The sequence below is a fragment of the Oncorhynchus kisutch genome, unplaced genomic scaffold (assembly GCF_002021735.2).
Source record: "Oncorhynchus kisutch isolate 150728-3 unplaced genomic scaffold, Okis_V2 scaffold1074, whole genome shotgun sequence".
NCBI classification, from domain to species: Eukaryota; Metazoa; Chordata; class Actinopteri; order Salmoniformes; family Salmonidae; genus Oncorhynchus; species Oncorhynchus kisutch.
In genome coordinates, this window is record NW_022263019.1 from 41,587 (window position 1) to 57,365 (window position 15,779).

Consider the following 15,779-nt stretch of genomic DNA (forward strand, 5'->3'; position numbering starts at 1 on the left):
CTGAGGATATAGTGTCTGATCCCCAGTTCACATCGAGGGTCTGGAGGGCGTTCATGGAACGTCTGGGGGTCTCGGTCAGCCTGACCTCAGGGTTTCACCCCGACAGTAATGGGCAGGTGGAGAGAGTTAAAACCAGGATGTGGGTAGGTTTCTGCGGTCCTATTGCCAGGACTGGCCGGGGAATGGGCGGCTTTCATCCCCTGGGCAAAGATGGCCCAAAACTCCCTCCGCCACTCCTCCACTAACCTGTCTCAGTTTCAGTGTGTACTAGGTTATCATCTGGTCCTGGCACCGCGACATCAGAGTCAGATTGAGGCACCTGCGGTGGATGAATGGTTTTGGCGCTCGGAGGAGACATAGGACCCTGCCCATGTGCGCCTGCAACGGGCCATCAGGCGACAGAAGGTGAGCGCCGACCGCCACCGCAGTGAGGCCCCGGTGTAGGCACCAAGGGACCGGGTCTGGCTCTCGCTTCGAAACCTGCCCCTTCGCCTGCCCTGCCGGAAGCTGGGTCCGCGGATTGTGGGGCCATTTAAAGTCCTGAGGAGACTGAATGATGTTATAGGTTACAGCTTCCCCCTGATTACCGTATTAACCCCTCGTTCCATGTGTTTCTCCTCAGGCCGGTGGTGGCTGGTCCACTCCAGCAGTCTGAGGTGCGGGATTTATTTAAGATACTTTTTGAGGAGATGGAGTTTCAGGTGTTTTCGGAAGTTGGGCAGGGACTCTGCTGTCCTAGCTTCAGGGGGAAGCTGGATCCACCATTGGTGTGCCAGGACAAAGAGCTTGGACTGGGCTATGAGGATTTTATTTGATATGTTATACATAATGAATATTGTATATAATGATTTATAAGCAGCATAGTGATGGGTTATAAACGGTACAATAATGGTTTATAATAAGTTTACTGGCACATCAAGTAAAGTATAACTGAGTATGTACATATTAATTTTCAAGAATTCATAACAGGCATCTGTTTCCTAGTTTTGTTGATTGCACTGAAACAGACATTATTTAGAAAAAAACAGTAAAAACAAAATGGTCTGAATAAGCAGAATACCTGAATTGATGCAGAACCTGTAAGGTGAACACTCTCATTGACCCTGTCCACCATGCCTGTGAATAGTGGGTCAGTGTATTCAAACCTGCTGCCGTAGACAATGGCCGAGATTATGTTGGAGACGGCATAAAGCACAGGCTGTGCTGTGTCAAATGCCTTACCTGTAATAGACAAAACATCTAATTACAAAATAACCTTTCCAGAACCCACACGATCACTTAGCTATTTACTAATAATGTGGTTAAAAAAAGCCTGATTTTTAACCAGGCAATGAAGCCTAGGCATCCCCTATAAATACATCATACTACTTCTACTACTAGTGTAGAGATACTAATTCTCTTACCCTCATGTTTTTCCAACACCTCTAAGATTTTCTCCTCACTCCCTTTCTTGCCCATCCCAAAGTCTCTAAGGTTTGTCAGGGCAAAGCGCCTCATCTCTTTCCATGAGTCTCCATTGGCAAACAGAATCCCTGTAGAGAACATAGTTTGTTTCCATGACAATACAAAGTAATACAAATAAATAAATTACTATAATATGCCATTTCATAATGAGCATGTACCAACTTATGTGGTCAAGATAATCTGTGTCTATTTAAGACATTTTAGACATGTATATTATTTGCAGCAGATTAGAGTTAGAACATTTGATGAATTGTGGAGACAGTCTGATCTCTGCATTCACCATTCTAGTCTGATCTCTGCATTCACCATTCTAGCCTGATCTCTGCATTCACCATTCTAGCCTGACCTCTGCATTCACCATTCTAGTCTGCTCTCTGCATTCACCATTCTAGTCTGATCTCTGCATTCACCATTCTAGTCTGATCTCTGCATTCACCATTCTAGCCTGATCTCTGCATTCACCATTCTAGCGTGATCTCTGCATTCACCATTCTAGCCTGATCTCTGCATTCAGCATTCTAGCCTGATCTCTGCATTCAGCATTCTAGTCTGATCTCTGCATTCTCCATTCTAGCCTGATCTCTGCATTCAGCATTCTAGCGTGATCTCTGCATTCAGCATTCTAGCCTGATCTCTGCATTCAGCATTCTAGCCTGATCTCTGCATTCACCATTCTAGTCTGATCTCTGCATTCACCCTTCTAGTTTGATCTCTGCATTCACCATTCTAGTCTGATCTCTGCATTCACCATTCTAGCCTGATCTCTGCATTCACCATTCTAGTCTGATCTCTGCATTCACCATTCTAGTCTGTTCTCTGCATTCACCATTCTAGCCTGATCTCTGCATTCACCATTCTAGTCTGATCTCTGCATTCACCATTCTAGTCTGATCTCTGCATTCACCATTCTAGTCTGATCTCTGCATTCACCATTCTAGTCTGATCTCTGCATTCACCATTCTAGTCTGATCTCTGCATTCACCATTCTAGTCTGATCTCTGCATTCACCATTCTAGTCTGATCTCTGCATTCACCATTCTAGTCTGATCTCTGCATTCACCATTCTAGTCTGATCTCTGCATTCACCATTCTAGTCTGATCTCTGCATTCACCATTCTAGTCTGATCTCTGCATTCACCATTCTAGTCTGATCTCTGCATTCACCATTCTAGTCTGATCTCTGCATTCACCATTCTAGTCTGATCTCTGCATTCACCATTCTAGCCTGATCTCTGCATTCACCATTCTAGCGTGATCTCTGCATTCACCATTCTAGCGTGATCTCTGCATTCACCATTCTAGCCTGATCTCTGCATTCACCATTCTAGTCTGATCTCTGCATTCACCATTCTAGCCTGATCTCTGCATTCACCATTCTAGTCTGATCTCTGCATTCACCATTCTAGCGTGATCTCTGCATTCACCATTCTAGTCTGATCTCTGCATTCACCATTCTAGCCTGATCTCTGCATTCACCATTCTAGTCTGATCTCTGCATTCACCATTCTAGCCTGATCTCTGCATTCACCATTCTAGCCTGATCTCTGCATTCACCATTCTAGCCTGATCTCTGCATTCACCATTCTAGTCTGATCTCTGCATTCACCATTCTAGTCTGATCTCTGCATTCACCATTCTAGTCTGATCTCTGCATTCACCATTCTAGCGTGATCTCTGCATTCACCATTCTAGCCTGATCTCTGCATTCACCATTCTAGTCTGATCTCTGCATTCAGCATTCTAGCCTGATCTCTGCATTCAGCATTCTAGTCGGATCTCTGCATTCACCATTCTAGCGTGATCTCTGTATTCTAGCGTGATCTCTGCATTCACCATTCTAGCGTGATCTCTGCATTCTAGCCTGATCTCTGCATTCACCATTCTAGCGTGATCTCTGCATTCAGCATTCTAGCGTGATCTCTGCATTCAGCATTCTAGTCTGATCTCTGCATTGAGCATTCTAGTCTGATCTCTGCATTCACCATTCTAGCGTGATCTCTGCATTCAGCATTCTAGTCTGATCTCTGCATTGAGCATTCTAGTCTGATCTCTGCATTCACCATTCTAGCCTGATCTCTGCATTCAGCATTCTAGCCTGATCTCTGCATTCACCATTCTAGTCTGATCTCTGCATTCACCATTCTAGTCTGATCTCTGCATTCACCATTCTAGTCTGATCTCTGCATTCACCATTCTAGTCTGATCTCTGCATTCACCATTCTAGCCTGATCTCTGCATTCACCATTCTAGTCTGATCTCTGCATTCACCATTCTAGTCTGATCTCTGCATTCACCATTCTAGCCTGATCTCTGCATTCACCATTTTAGCGTGATCTCCGCATTCACCATTCTAGCGTGATCTCTGCATTCATCATTCTAGTCTGATCTCTGCATTCACCATTCTAGCCTGATCTCTGCATTCACCATTCTAGCGTGATCTCTGCATTCACCATTCTAGCCTGATCTCTGCATTCAGCATTCTAGCCTTATCTCTGCATTCAGCATTCTAGTCTGATCTCTGCATTCACCATTCTAGCGTGATCTCTGTATTCTAGCCTGATCTCTGCATTCACCATTCTAGCGTGATCTATGCATTCTAGCCTGATCTCTGCATTCACCATTCTAGCGTGATCTCTGCATTCAGCATTCTAGCGTGATCTCTGCATTCAGCATTCTAGTCTGATCTCTGCATTGAGCATTCTAGTCTGATCTCTGCATTCACCCTTCTAGTCTGATCTCTGCATTCACCATTCTAGCCTGATCTCTGCATTCACCATTCTAGTCTGATCTCTGCATTCACCATTCTAGCCTGATCTCTGCATTCACCATTCTAGTCTGATCTCTGCATTCACCATTCTAGCCTGATCTCTGCATTCACCATTCTAGCGTGATCTCTGCATTCACCATTCTAGTCTGATCTCTGCATTCACCATTCTAGTCTGATCTCTGCATTCACCATTCTAGCCTGATCTCTGCATTCACCATTCTAGTCTGATCTCTGCATTCAGCATTCTAGCCTGATCTCTGCATTCACCATTCTAGCGTGATCTCTGTATTCTAGCCTGATCTCTGCATTCACCATTCTAGCGTGATCTCTGCATTCTAGCCTGATCTCTGCATTCACCATTCTAGCGTGATCTCTGCATTCACCATTCTAGCGTGATCTCTGCATTCAGCATTCTAGCGTGATCTCTGCATTCAGCATTCTAGTCTGATCTCTGCATTGAGCATTCTAGTCTGATCTCTGCATTCACCCTTCTAGTCTGATCTCTGCATTCACCATTCTAGTCGGATCTCTGCATTCACCATTCTAGCCTGATCTCTGCATTCACCATTCTAGTCTGATCTCTGCATTCACCATTCTAGTCTGATCTCTGCATTCACCATTCTAGCCTGATCTCTGCATTCAGCATTCTAGTCTGATCTCTGCATTCAGCATTCTAGCCTGATCTCTGCATTCACCATTCTAGTCTGATCTCTGCATTCACCATTCTAGTCTGATCTCTGCATTCACCATTCTAGTCTGATCTCTGCATTCACCATTCTAGCCTGATCTCTGCATTCACCATTCTAGTCTGATCTCTGCATTCACCATTCTAGCCTGATCTCTGCATTCACCATTCTAGTCTGATCTCTGCATTCACCATTCTAGCCTGATCTCTGCATTCACCATTCTAGCGTGATCTCTGCATTCACCATTCTAGTCTGATCTCTGCATTCACCATTCTAGCCTGATCTCTGCATTCACCATTCTAGTCTGATCTCTGCATTCACCATTCTAGCCTGATCTCTGCATTCACCATTCTAGCCTGATCTCTGCATTCACCATTCTAGTCTGATCTCTGCATTCACCATTCTAGCCTGATCTCTGCATTCAGCATTCTAGTCTGATCTCTGCATTCACCATTCTAGCCTGATCTCTGCATTCACAATTCTAGCGTGATCTCTGCATTCACCATTCTAGCCTGATCTCTGCATTCACCATTCTAGTCTGATCTCTGCATTCACCATTCTAGCCTGATCTCTGCATTCACCATTCTAGCGTGATCTCTGCATTCACCATTCTAGTCTGATCTCTGCATTCACCATTCTAGTCTGATCTCTGCATTCACCATTCTAGCCTGATCTCTGCATTGACCATTCTAGTCTGATCTCTGCATTCACCATTCTAGCCTGATCTCTGCATTCAGCAATCTAGTCTGATCTCTGCATTCACCATTCTAGCCTGATCTCTGCATTCACCATTCTAGCGTGATCTCTGCATTCACCATTCTAGCCTGATCTCGGCATTCACCATTCTAGCGTGATCTCTGCATTAAGCATTCTAGCCTGATCTCTGCATTCAGCATTCTAGTCTGATCTCTGCATTCACCATTCTAGCGTGATCTCTGCATTCACCATTCTAGCCTGATCTCTGCATTCACCATTCTAGCGTGATCTCTGCATTCAGCATTCTAGCCTGATCTCTGCATTCAGCATTCTAGTCTGATCTCTGCATTCACCATTCTAGCGTGATCTCTGTATTCTAGCCTGATCTCTGAATTCACCATTCTAGCGTGATCTCTGCATTCTAGCCTGATCTCTGCATTCACCATTCTAGCGTGATCTCTGCATTCAGCATTCTAGCGTGATCTCTGCATTCAGCATTCTAGTCTGATCTCTGCATTGAGCATTCTAGTCTGATCTCTGCATTCACCATTCTAGCGTGATCTCTGCATTCAGCATTCTAGTCTGATCTCTGCATTGAGCATTCTAGTCTGATCTCTGCATTCACCATTCTAGCCTGATCTCTGCATTCAGCATTCTAGCCTGATCTCTGCATTCACCATTCTAGTCTGATCTCTGCATTCACCATTCTAGTCTGATCTCTGCATTCACCATTCTAGTCTGATCTCTGCATTCACCATTCTAGCCTGATCTCTGCATTCACCATTCTAGTCTGATCTCTGCATTCACCATTCTAGTCTGATCTCTGCATTCACCATTCTAGTCTGATCTCTGCATTCACCATTCTAGCCTGATCTCTGCATTCACCATTCTAGCGTGATCTCTGCATTCACCATTCTAGCGTGATCTCTGCATTCAGCATTCTAGTCTGATCTCTGCATTCACCATTCTAGCCTGATCTCTGCATTCACCATTCTAGCGTGATCTCTGCATTCACCATTCTAGCCTGATCTCTGCATTCAGCATTCTAGCCTGATCTCTGCATTCAGCATTCTAGTCTGATCTCTGCATTCACCATTCTAGCGTGATCTCTGTATTCTAGCCTGATCTCTGCATTCACCATTCTAGCGTGATCTATGCATTCTAGCCTGATCTCTGCATTCACCATTCTAGCGTGATCTCTGCATTCAGCATTCTAGCGTGATCTCTGCATTCAGCATTCTAGTCTGATCTCTGCATTGAGCATTCTAGTCTGATCTCTGCATTCACCCTTCTAGTCTGATCTCTGCATTCACCATTCTAGCCTGATCTCTGCATTCACCATTCTAGTCTGATCTCTGCATTCACCATTCTAGCGTGATCTCTGCATTCACCATTCTAGCCTGATCTCTGCATTCAGCATTCTAGCCTGATCTCTGCATTCAGCATTCTAGTCTGATCTCTGCATTCACCATTCTAGCGTGATCTCTGTATTCTAGCCTGATCTCTGCATTCACCATTCTAGCGTGATCTATGCATTCTAGCCTGATCTCTGCATTCACCATTCTAGCGTGATCTCTGCATTCAGCATTCTAGCGTGATCTCTGCATTCAGCATTCTAGTCTGATCTCTGCATTGAGCATTCTAGTCTGATCTCTGCATTCACCCTTCTAGTCTGATCTCTGCATTCACCATTCTAGCCTGATCTCTGCATTCACCATTCTAGTCTGATCTCTGCATTCACCATTCTAGCCTGATCTCTGCATTCACCATTCTAGTCTGATCTCTGCATTCACCATTCTAGCCTGATCTCTGCATTCACCATTCTAGCGTGATCTCTGCATTCACCATTCTAGTCTGATCTCTGCATTCACCATTCTAGTCTGATCTCTGCATTCACCATTCTAGCCTGATCTCTGCATTCACCATTCTAGTCTGATCTCTGCATTCATCATTCTAGCCTGATCTCTGCATTCACCATTCTAGCCTGATCTCTGCATTCACCATTCTAGTCTGATCTCTGCATTCAGCATTCTAGCCTGATCTCTGCATTCACCATTCTAGCGTGATCTCTGTATTCTAGCCTGATCTCTGCATTCACCATTCTAGCGTGATCTCTGCATTCTAGCCTGATCTCTGCATTCACCATTCTAGCGTGATCTCTGCATTCAGCATTCTAGCGTGATCTCTGCATTCAGCATTCTAGCGTGATCTCTGCATTCAGCATTCTAGTCTGATCTCTGCATTGAGCATTCTAGTCTGATCTCTGCATTCACCCTTCTAGTCTGATCTCTGCATTCACCATTCTAGTCGGATCTCTGCATTCACCATTCTAGCCTGATCTCTGCATTCACCATTCTAGTCTGATCTCTGCATTCACCATTCTAGCCTGATCTCTGCATTCAGCATTCTAGTCTGATCTCTGCATTCAGCATTCTAGCCTGATCTCTGCATTCACCATTCTAGTCTGATCTCTGCATTCACCATTCTAGTCTGATCTCTGCATTCACCATTCTAGTCTGATCTCTGCATTCACCATTCTAGCCTGATCTCTGCATTCACCATTCTAGCGTGATCTCTGCATTCACCATTCTAGCCTGATCTCTGCATTCACCATTCTAGTCTGATCTCTGCATTCACCATTCTAGCCTGATCTCTGCATTCACCATTCTAGCGTGATCTCTGCATTCACCATTCTAGTCTGATCTCTGCATTCACCATTCTAGTCTGATCTCTGCATTCACCATTCTAGCCTGATCTCTGCATTCACCATTCTAGTCTGATCTCTGCATTCACCATTCTAGCCTGATCTCTGCATTCAGCAATCTAGTCTGATCTCTGCATTCACCATTCTAGCCTGATCTCTGCATTCACCATTCTAGCGTGATCTCTGCATTCACCATTCTAGCCTGATCTCGGCATTCACCATTCTAGCGCGATCTCTGCATTCAGCATTCTAGGCTGATCTCTGCATTCAGCATTCTAGTCTGATCTCTGCATTCACCATTCTAGCGTGATCTCTGTATTCTAGCCTGATCTCTGCATTCACCATTCTAGCGTGATCTCTGCATTCTAGCCTGATCTCTGCATTCACCATTCTAGCGTGATCTCTGCATTCAGCATTCTAGCGTGATCTCTGCATTCAGCATTCTAGTCTGATCTCTGCATTCACCATTCTAGCCTGATCTCTGCATTCACCATTCTAGTCTGATCTCTGCATTCACCATTCTAGCCTGATCTCTGCATTCACCATTCTAGCGTGATCTCTGCATTCACCATTCTAGTCTGATCTCTGCATTCACCATTCTAGCCTGATCTCTGCATTCACCATTCTAGTCTGATCTCTGCATTCAGCATTCTAGTCTGATCTCTGCATTCAACATTCTAGCGTGATCTCTGCATTCACCCTTCTAGTCTGATCTCTGCATTCACCATTCTAGTCGGATCTCTGCATTCACCATTCTAGTCTGATCTCTGCATTCACCATTCTAGTCTGATCTCTGCATTCACCATTCTAGCCTGATCTCTGCATTCACCATTCTAGTCTGATCTCTGCATTCAGCATTCTAGTCTGATCTCTGCATTCAACATTCTAGCGTGATCTCTGCATTCACCATTCTAGTCTGATCTCTGCATTCACCATTCTAGTCTGATCTCTGCATTCACCATTCTAGCCTGATCTCTGCATTCACCATTCTAGTCTGATCTCTGCATTCACCATTCTAGCCTGATCTCTGCATTCACCATTCTAGTCTGATCTCTGCATTCACCATTCTAGTCTGATCTCTGCATTCACCATTCTAGCCTGATCTCTACATTCACCATTCTAGCCTGATCTCTGCATTCGCCATTCTAGTCTGATCTCTGCATTCACCATTCTAGTCTGATCTCTGCATTCACCATTCTAGCCTGATCTCTGCATTCACCATTCTAGTCTGATCTCTGCATTCACCATTCTAGCCTGATCTCTGCATTCACCATTCTAGTCTGATCTCTGCATTCACCATTCTAGCCTGATCTCTGCATTCACCATTCTAGCCTGATCTCTGCATTCACCATTCTAGTCTGATCTCTGCATTCAGCATTCTAGTCTGATCTCTGCATTGAGCATTCTAGTCTGATCTCTGCATTCACCCTTCTAGTCTGATCTCTGCATTCACCATTCTAGCCTGATCTCTGCATTCACCATTCTAGTCTGATCTCTGCATTCACCATTCTAGCCTGATCTCTGCATTCACCATTCTAGTCTGATCTCTGCATTCACCATTCTAGCCTGATCTCTGCATTCACCATTCTAGCGTGATCTCTGCATTCACCATTCTAGTCTGATCTCTGCATTCACCATTCTAGCCTGATCTCTGCATTCACCATTCTAGTCTGATCTCTGCATTCACCATTCTAGCCTGATCTCCTCATTCACCATTCTAGCCTGATCTCTGCATTCACCATTCTAGTCTGATCTCTGCATTCAGCATTCTAGCCTGATCTCTGCATTCACCATTCTAGCGTGATCTCTGTATTCTAGCCTGATCTCTGCATTCACCATTCTAGCGTGATCTCTGCATTCTAGCGTGATCTCTGCATTCACCATTCTAGCGTGATCTCTGCATTCAGCATTCTAGCGTGATCTCTGCATTCAGCATTCTAGTCTGATCTCTGCATTGAGCATTCTAGTCTGATCTCTGCATTCACCCTTCTAGTCTGATCTCTGCATTCACCATTCTAGTCTGATCTCTGCATTCACCATTCTAGCCTGATCTCTGCATTCACCATTCTAGTCTGATCTCTGCATTCACCATTCTAGTCTGATCTCTGCATTCACCATTCTAGCCTGATCTCTGCATTCAGCATTCTAGTCTGATCTCTGCATTCAGCATTCTAGCCTGATCTCTGCATTCACCATTCTAGTCTGATCTCTGCATTCACCATTCTAGTCTGATCTCTGCATTCAGCATTCTAGTCTGATCTCTGCATTCAACATTCTAGTCTGATCTCTGCATTCACCATTCTAGCCTGATCTCTGCATTCACCATTCTAGTCTGATCTCTGCATTCACCATTCTAGCCTGATCTCTGCATTCACCATTCTAGTCTGATCTCTGCATTCACCATTCTAGCCTGATCTCTGCATTCACCATTCTAGTCTGATCTCTGCATTCAGCATTCTAGTCTGATCTCTGCATTGAGCATTCTAGCCTGATCTCTGCATTCACCATTCTAGTCTGATCTCTGCATTCACCATTCTAGTCTGATCTCTGCATTCACCATTCTAGTCTGATCTATGCATTCAACATTCTAGTCTGATCTCTGCATTCACCATTCTAGCCTGATCTCTGCATTCACCATTCTAGTCTGATCTCTGCATTCACCATTCTAGCCTGATCTCTGCATTCACCATTCTAGTCTGATCTCTGCATTCACCATTCTAGCCTGATCTCTGCATTCACCATTCTAGCGTGATCTCTGCATTCACCATTCTAGTCTGATCTCTGCATTCACCATTCTAGTCTGATCTCTGCATTCACCATTCTAGCCTGATCTCTGCATTCACCATTCTAGTCTGATCTCTGCATTCACCATTCTAGCCTGATCTCTGCATTCACCATTCTAGCCTGATCTCTGCATTCACCATTCTAGTCTGATCTCTGCATTCACCATTCTAGCCTGATCTCTGCATTCAGCATTCTAGCGTGATCTCTGCATTCAGCATTCTAGTCTGATCTCTGCATTGAGCATTCTAGTCTGATCTCTGCATTCACCCTTCTAGTCTGATCTCTGCATTCACCATTCTAGTCTGATCTCTGCATTCACCATTCTAGCCTGATCTCTGCATTCACCATTCTAGTCTGATCTCTGCATTCACCATTCTAGTCTGATCTCTGCATTCACCATTCTAGCCTGATCTCTGCATTCAGCATTCTAGTCTGATCTCTGCATTCAGCATTCTAGCCTGATCTCTGCATTCACCATTCTAGTCTGATCTCTGCATTCACCATTCTAGTCTGATCTCTGCATTCACCATTCTAGTCTGATCTATGCATTCAACATTCTAGTCTGATCTCTGCATTCACCATTCTAGCCTGATCTCTGCATTCACCATTCTAGTCTGATCTCTGCATTCACCATTCTAGCCTGATCTCTGCATTCACCATTCTAGTCTGATCTCTGCATTCACCATTCTAGCCTGATCTCTGCATTCACCATTCTAGCCTGATCTCTGCATTCACCATTCTAGTCTGATCTCTGCATTCAGCATTCTAGTCTGATCTCTGCATTGAGCATTCTAGCCTGATCTCTGCATTCACCATTCTAGTCTGATCTCTGCATTCACCATTCTAGTCTGATCTCTGCATTCACCATTCTAGTCTGATCTATGCATTCAACATTCTAGTCTGATCTCTGCATTCACCATTCTAGCCTGATCTCTGCATTCACCATTCTAGTCTGATCTCTGCATTCACCATTCTAGCCTGATCTCTGCATTCACCATTCTAGTCTGATCTCTGCATTCACCATTCTAGCCTGATCTCTGCATTCACCATTCTAGCGTGATCTCTGCATTCACCATTCTAGTCTGATCTCTGCATTCACCATTCTAGTCTGATCTCTGCATTCACCATTCTAGTCTGATCTCTGCATTCACCATTCTAGCCTGATCTCTGCATTCACCATTCTAGCCTGATCTCTGCATTCACCATTCTAGTCTGATCTCTGCATTCACCATTCTAGCCTGATCTCTGCATTCAGCATTCTAGTCTGATCTCTGCATTCACCATTCTAGCCTTATCTCTGCATTCACCATTCTAGCGTGATCTCTGCATTCACCATTCTAGCCTGATCTCTGAATTCACCATTCTAGCCTGATCTCTGCATTCACCATTCTAGTCTGATCTCTGCATTCACCATTCTAGCCTGATCTCTGCATTCACCATTCTAGTCTGATCTTTACATTCACCATTCTAGTCTCAAATGTCAGAAAGGAGTGGTGTTATTAAAAATTAACTTGTTAGCTATTGGATCACTTTCAACCAATCAGAGGGCAGCACAGTATTTGGCAACATTGGTTGTTGTCCTAAACCCAACCACTGTTTCTGCGAGGGCACTGATTGGAACATACATTTTCTGGCTTATTCCAAACGCCAATCTATTGGATAAAGGGCAGGCTGATATACATGCAGCAATCAGACTTGTTCCGCCAGGCTAGAATAAGACTTTCAACAGATTGTAATGCATTTAATTTCCAAATCATCTCAAAGTGTCTGAAATTGATTGTGTAGCTCAATAAAGTGTATTTAAAGTAACTGTTAGTTGAAAATCTCACTTTTAAAAGTTCATAATTTGTTAACTTATACCCACAATGTTGTTGACTCATCCTATGCTCATATTTGTGGCCAACGCATACATTGATTGGAGAACAAACACGTGGATTGCTATTTTAGCTTGTTCATAGACTGCTTACAGATTAAGGAAATCAATAAGACAGGTTGTAATTTGGGTGATCTATCCCTTTAAGAAGTGGACATAGCCAGCAGAAGAGTAAAATATCATTACCATGTCCTTGGTTGAAATCATAGAACACAGGTGTGATGTCCCTGTCCCCAAAGTCCTCTGCCTGGTTAACCAGCGCCTGCTTGACCGTCTTGTAACCTGCCAGAACAACCACTTTCTTGGGTCCAAAATGAACCGTGAAGATGGAACAATATTTCTTGGAGAGCTGGACAGATAAAGTTTACATAAAGTACACCATAGACTCAGTTACAGTGGGGCAAAAAAGTATTTAGTCAGCCACCAATTGTGCAAGTTCTCCCACTTAAAAGGATGAGAGAGGCCTGTAATTTTCATCATAGGTACACTTCAACTATGACAGACAAAATGAGGAAAATAAATCCAGAAAATCACATTGTAGGATTTTTAATGAATTTATTTGCAAATTATGGTGGAAAATAAGTATTTGGTCACCTACAAACAAGCAAGATGTCTGGCTCTGACAGACCTGTAACTTCTTCTTTAAGAGGCTCCTCTGTCCTCCACTCGTTACCTGTATTAATGGCACCTGTTTGAACTTGTTATCAGTATAAAAGACACCTGTCCATAACCTCAAACAGTCACACTCCAAACTCCACTATGGCCAAGACCAAAGAGCTGTCAAAGGACACCAGAAACAAAATTGTAGACCTGCACCAGGCTGGGAAGACTGAATCTGCAATAGGTAAGCAGCTTGGTTTGAAGAAATCAACTGTGGGAGCAATTATTAGGAAATGGAAGACATACAAGACCACTGATAATCTCCCTCGATCTGGGGCTCCACGCAAGATCTCGCACCGTTGGCTCAAAATGATCACAAGAACGGTGAGCAAACATCCCAGAACCACACGGGGGGACCTAGTGAATGACCTGCAGAGAGCTGGGACCAAAGTAACAAAGCCTACCATCAGTAACACACTACGCCGCCAGGGACTCAAATCCTGCAGTGCCAGTACATGTCCAGGCCCGTCTGAAGTTTGCTAGAGAGCATTTGGATGATCCAGAAGAAGATTGGGAGAATGTCATATGGTCAGATGAAACCAAAATATAACTTTTGGGTAAAAACTCAACTCGTCGTGTATGGAGGACAAAGAATGCTGAGTTGCATCCAAAGAACACCATACCTACTGTGAAGCATGGGGGTGGAAACATCATGCTTTGGGGTTGTTTTTCTGCAAAGGGACCAGGACGACTGGTCCATGTAAAGGAAAGAATGAATGGGGCCATGTATTGTGAGATTTTGAGTGAAAACCTCCTTCCATCAGCAAGGGCATTGAAGATGAAACGTGGCTGGGTCTTTCAGCATGACAATGATCCCAAACACACCGCCCGGGCAACGAAGGAGTGGTTTCGTAAGAAGCATTTCAAGGTCCTGGAGTGGCCTAGCCAGTCTCCAGATCTCAACCCCATAGAAAATCTTTGGAGGGAGTTGAAAGTCCATGTTTCCCAGGAACAGCCCCAAAACATCACTGCTCTAGAGGAGATCTGCATGGAGGAATGGGCCAAAATACCAGCAACAATACCAGCAACAGTGTGTGAAAATCTTGTGAAGACTTACAGAAAACGTTTGACCACTGTCATTGCCAACAAAGGGTATATAACAAAGTATTGAGATAAACTTTTGTTATTGACCAAATACTTATTTTCCACCATAATTTTCAAATAAATTCATTAAAAATCCTACCATGTGATTTTTCTGGACTTTTTTTCTCAGTTTGTCTGTCATCGTTGAAGTGTACCTATGATGAAAATTACAGGCCTCTCTCATCTTTTTAAGTGGGAGAACTTGCACAATTGGTGGCTGACTAAATACTTTTTTGCCCCACTGTATACACACAAGTGTAAAGGGATAAAGAATATGTACATAAAGATATATGAATGAGTGATGGTTTAGAGCGGCATAGGCAAGATGCAGTAGATGGTATCGAGTACAGTATATACATATGAGATGAGTATGGAAACAAAGTGGCATAGTTTAAAGTGGCTAGTGATACATGTATTACATAAAGATGCAGTAGATGATATAGAGTACAGTATATACGTATACATATGAGATAAATAATGTAGGGTATGTAAACATTATATTAAGTAGCATTGTTTAAAGTGGCTAGTGATATATTTTACATCAATTCCCATTATTAAAGTGGTTGGAGTTGAGTCAGTGTGTTGGCAGCAGCCACTCAATGTTAGTGGTCTCTCGGTCCCAGCTTTGATGCACCTATACTGACCTCACCTTCTGGATGATAGCGGGGTGAACAGGCAGTGGCTCGGGTGGTTGTTGTCCTTAATGATCTTTATGGCCTTCCTGTGACATCGGGTGGTTTAGGTGTCCTGGAGGGCAGGTAGTTTGCCCCCAGTGATGCGTTGTGCAGACCTCACTACCCTCTGGAGAGCCTTACGGTTGTGGGCGGAGCAGTTGCCGTACCAGGCGGTGATAAAGCCCGACAAGATGCTCTCGATTGTGCATCTGTAGAAGTTTGTGAGTGCTTTTGGTGACAAGCCTCCTGAGGTTGAAGAGGCGCTGCTGCGCCTTCTTCACGATGCTGTCTGTGTGGGTGGACCAATTCAGTTTGTCTGTGATGTGTACGCCGAGGAACTTAAAACTTACTACCCTCTCCACTACTGTCCCGTCGATGTGGATAGGGG

General features: G+C 44.0%; 1 pseudogene; it reads right to left on the reverse strand.

Moving 5' to 3' along the window:
* LOC116352975 (cytochrome P450 2K1-like) overlaps positions 1 to 13,355 on the reverse strand; it is a 28,064-nt pseudogene extending 14,709 nt beyond the window's left edge.
* Positions 13,356 to 15,779: the final 2,424 nt, after the last annotated feature.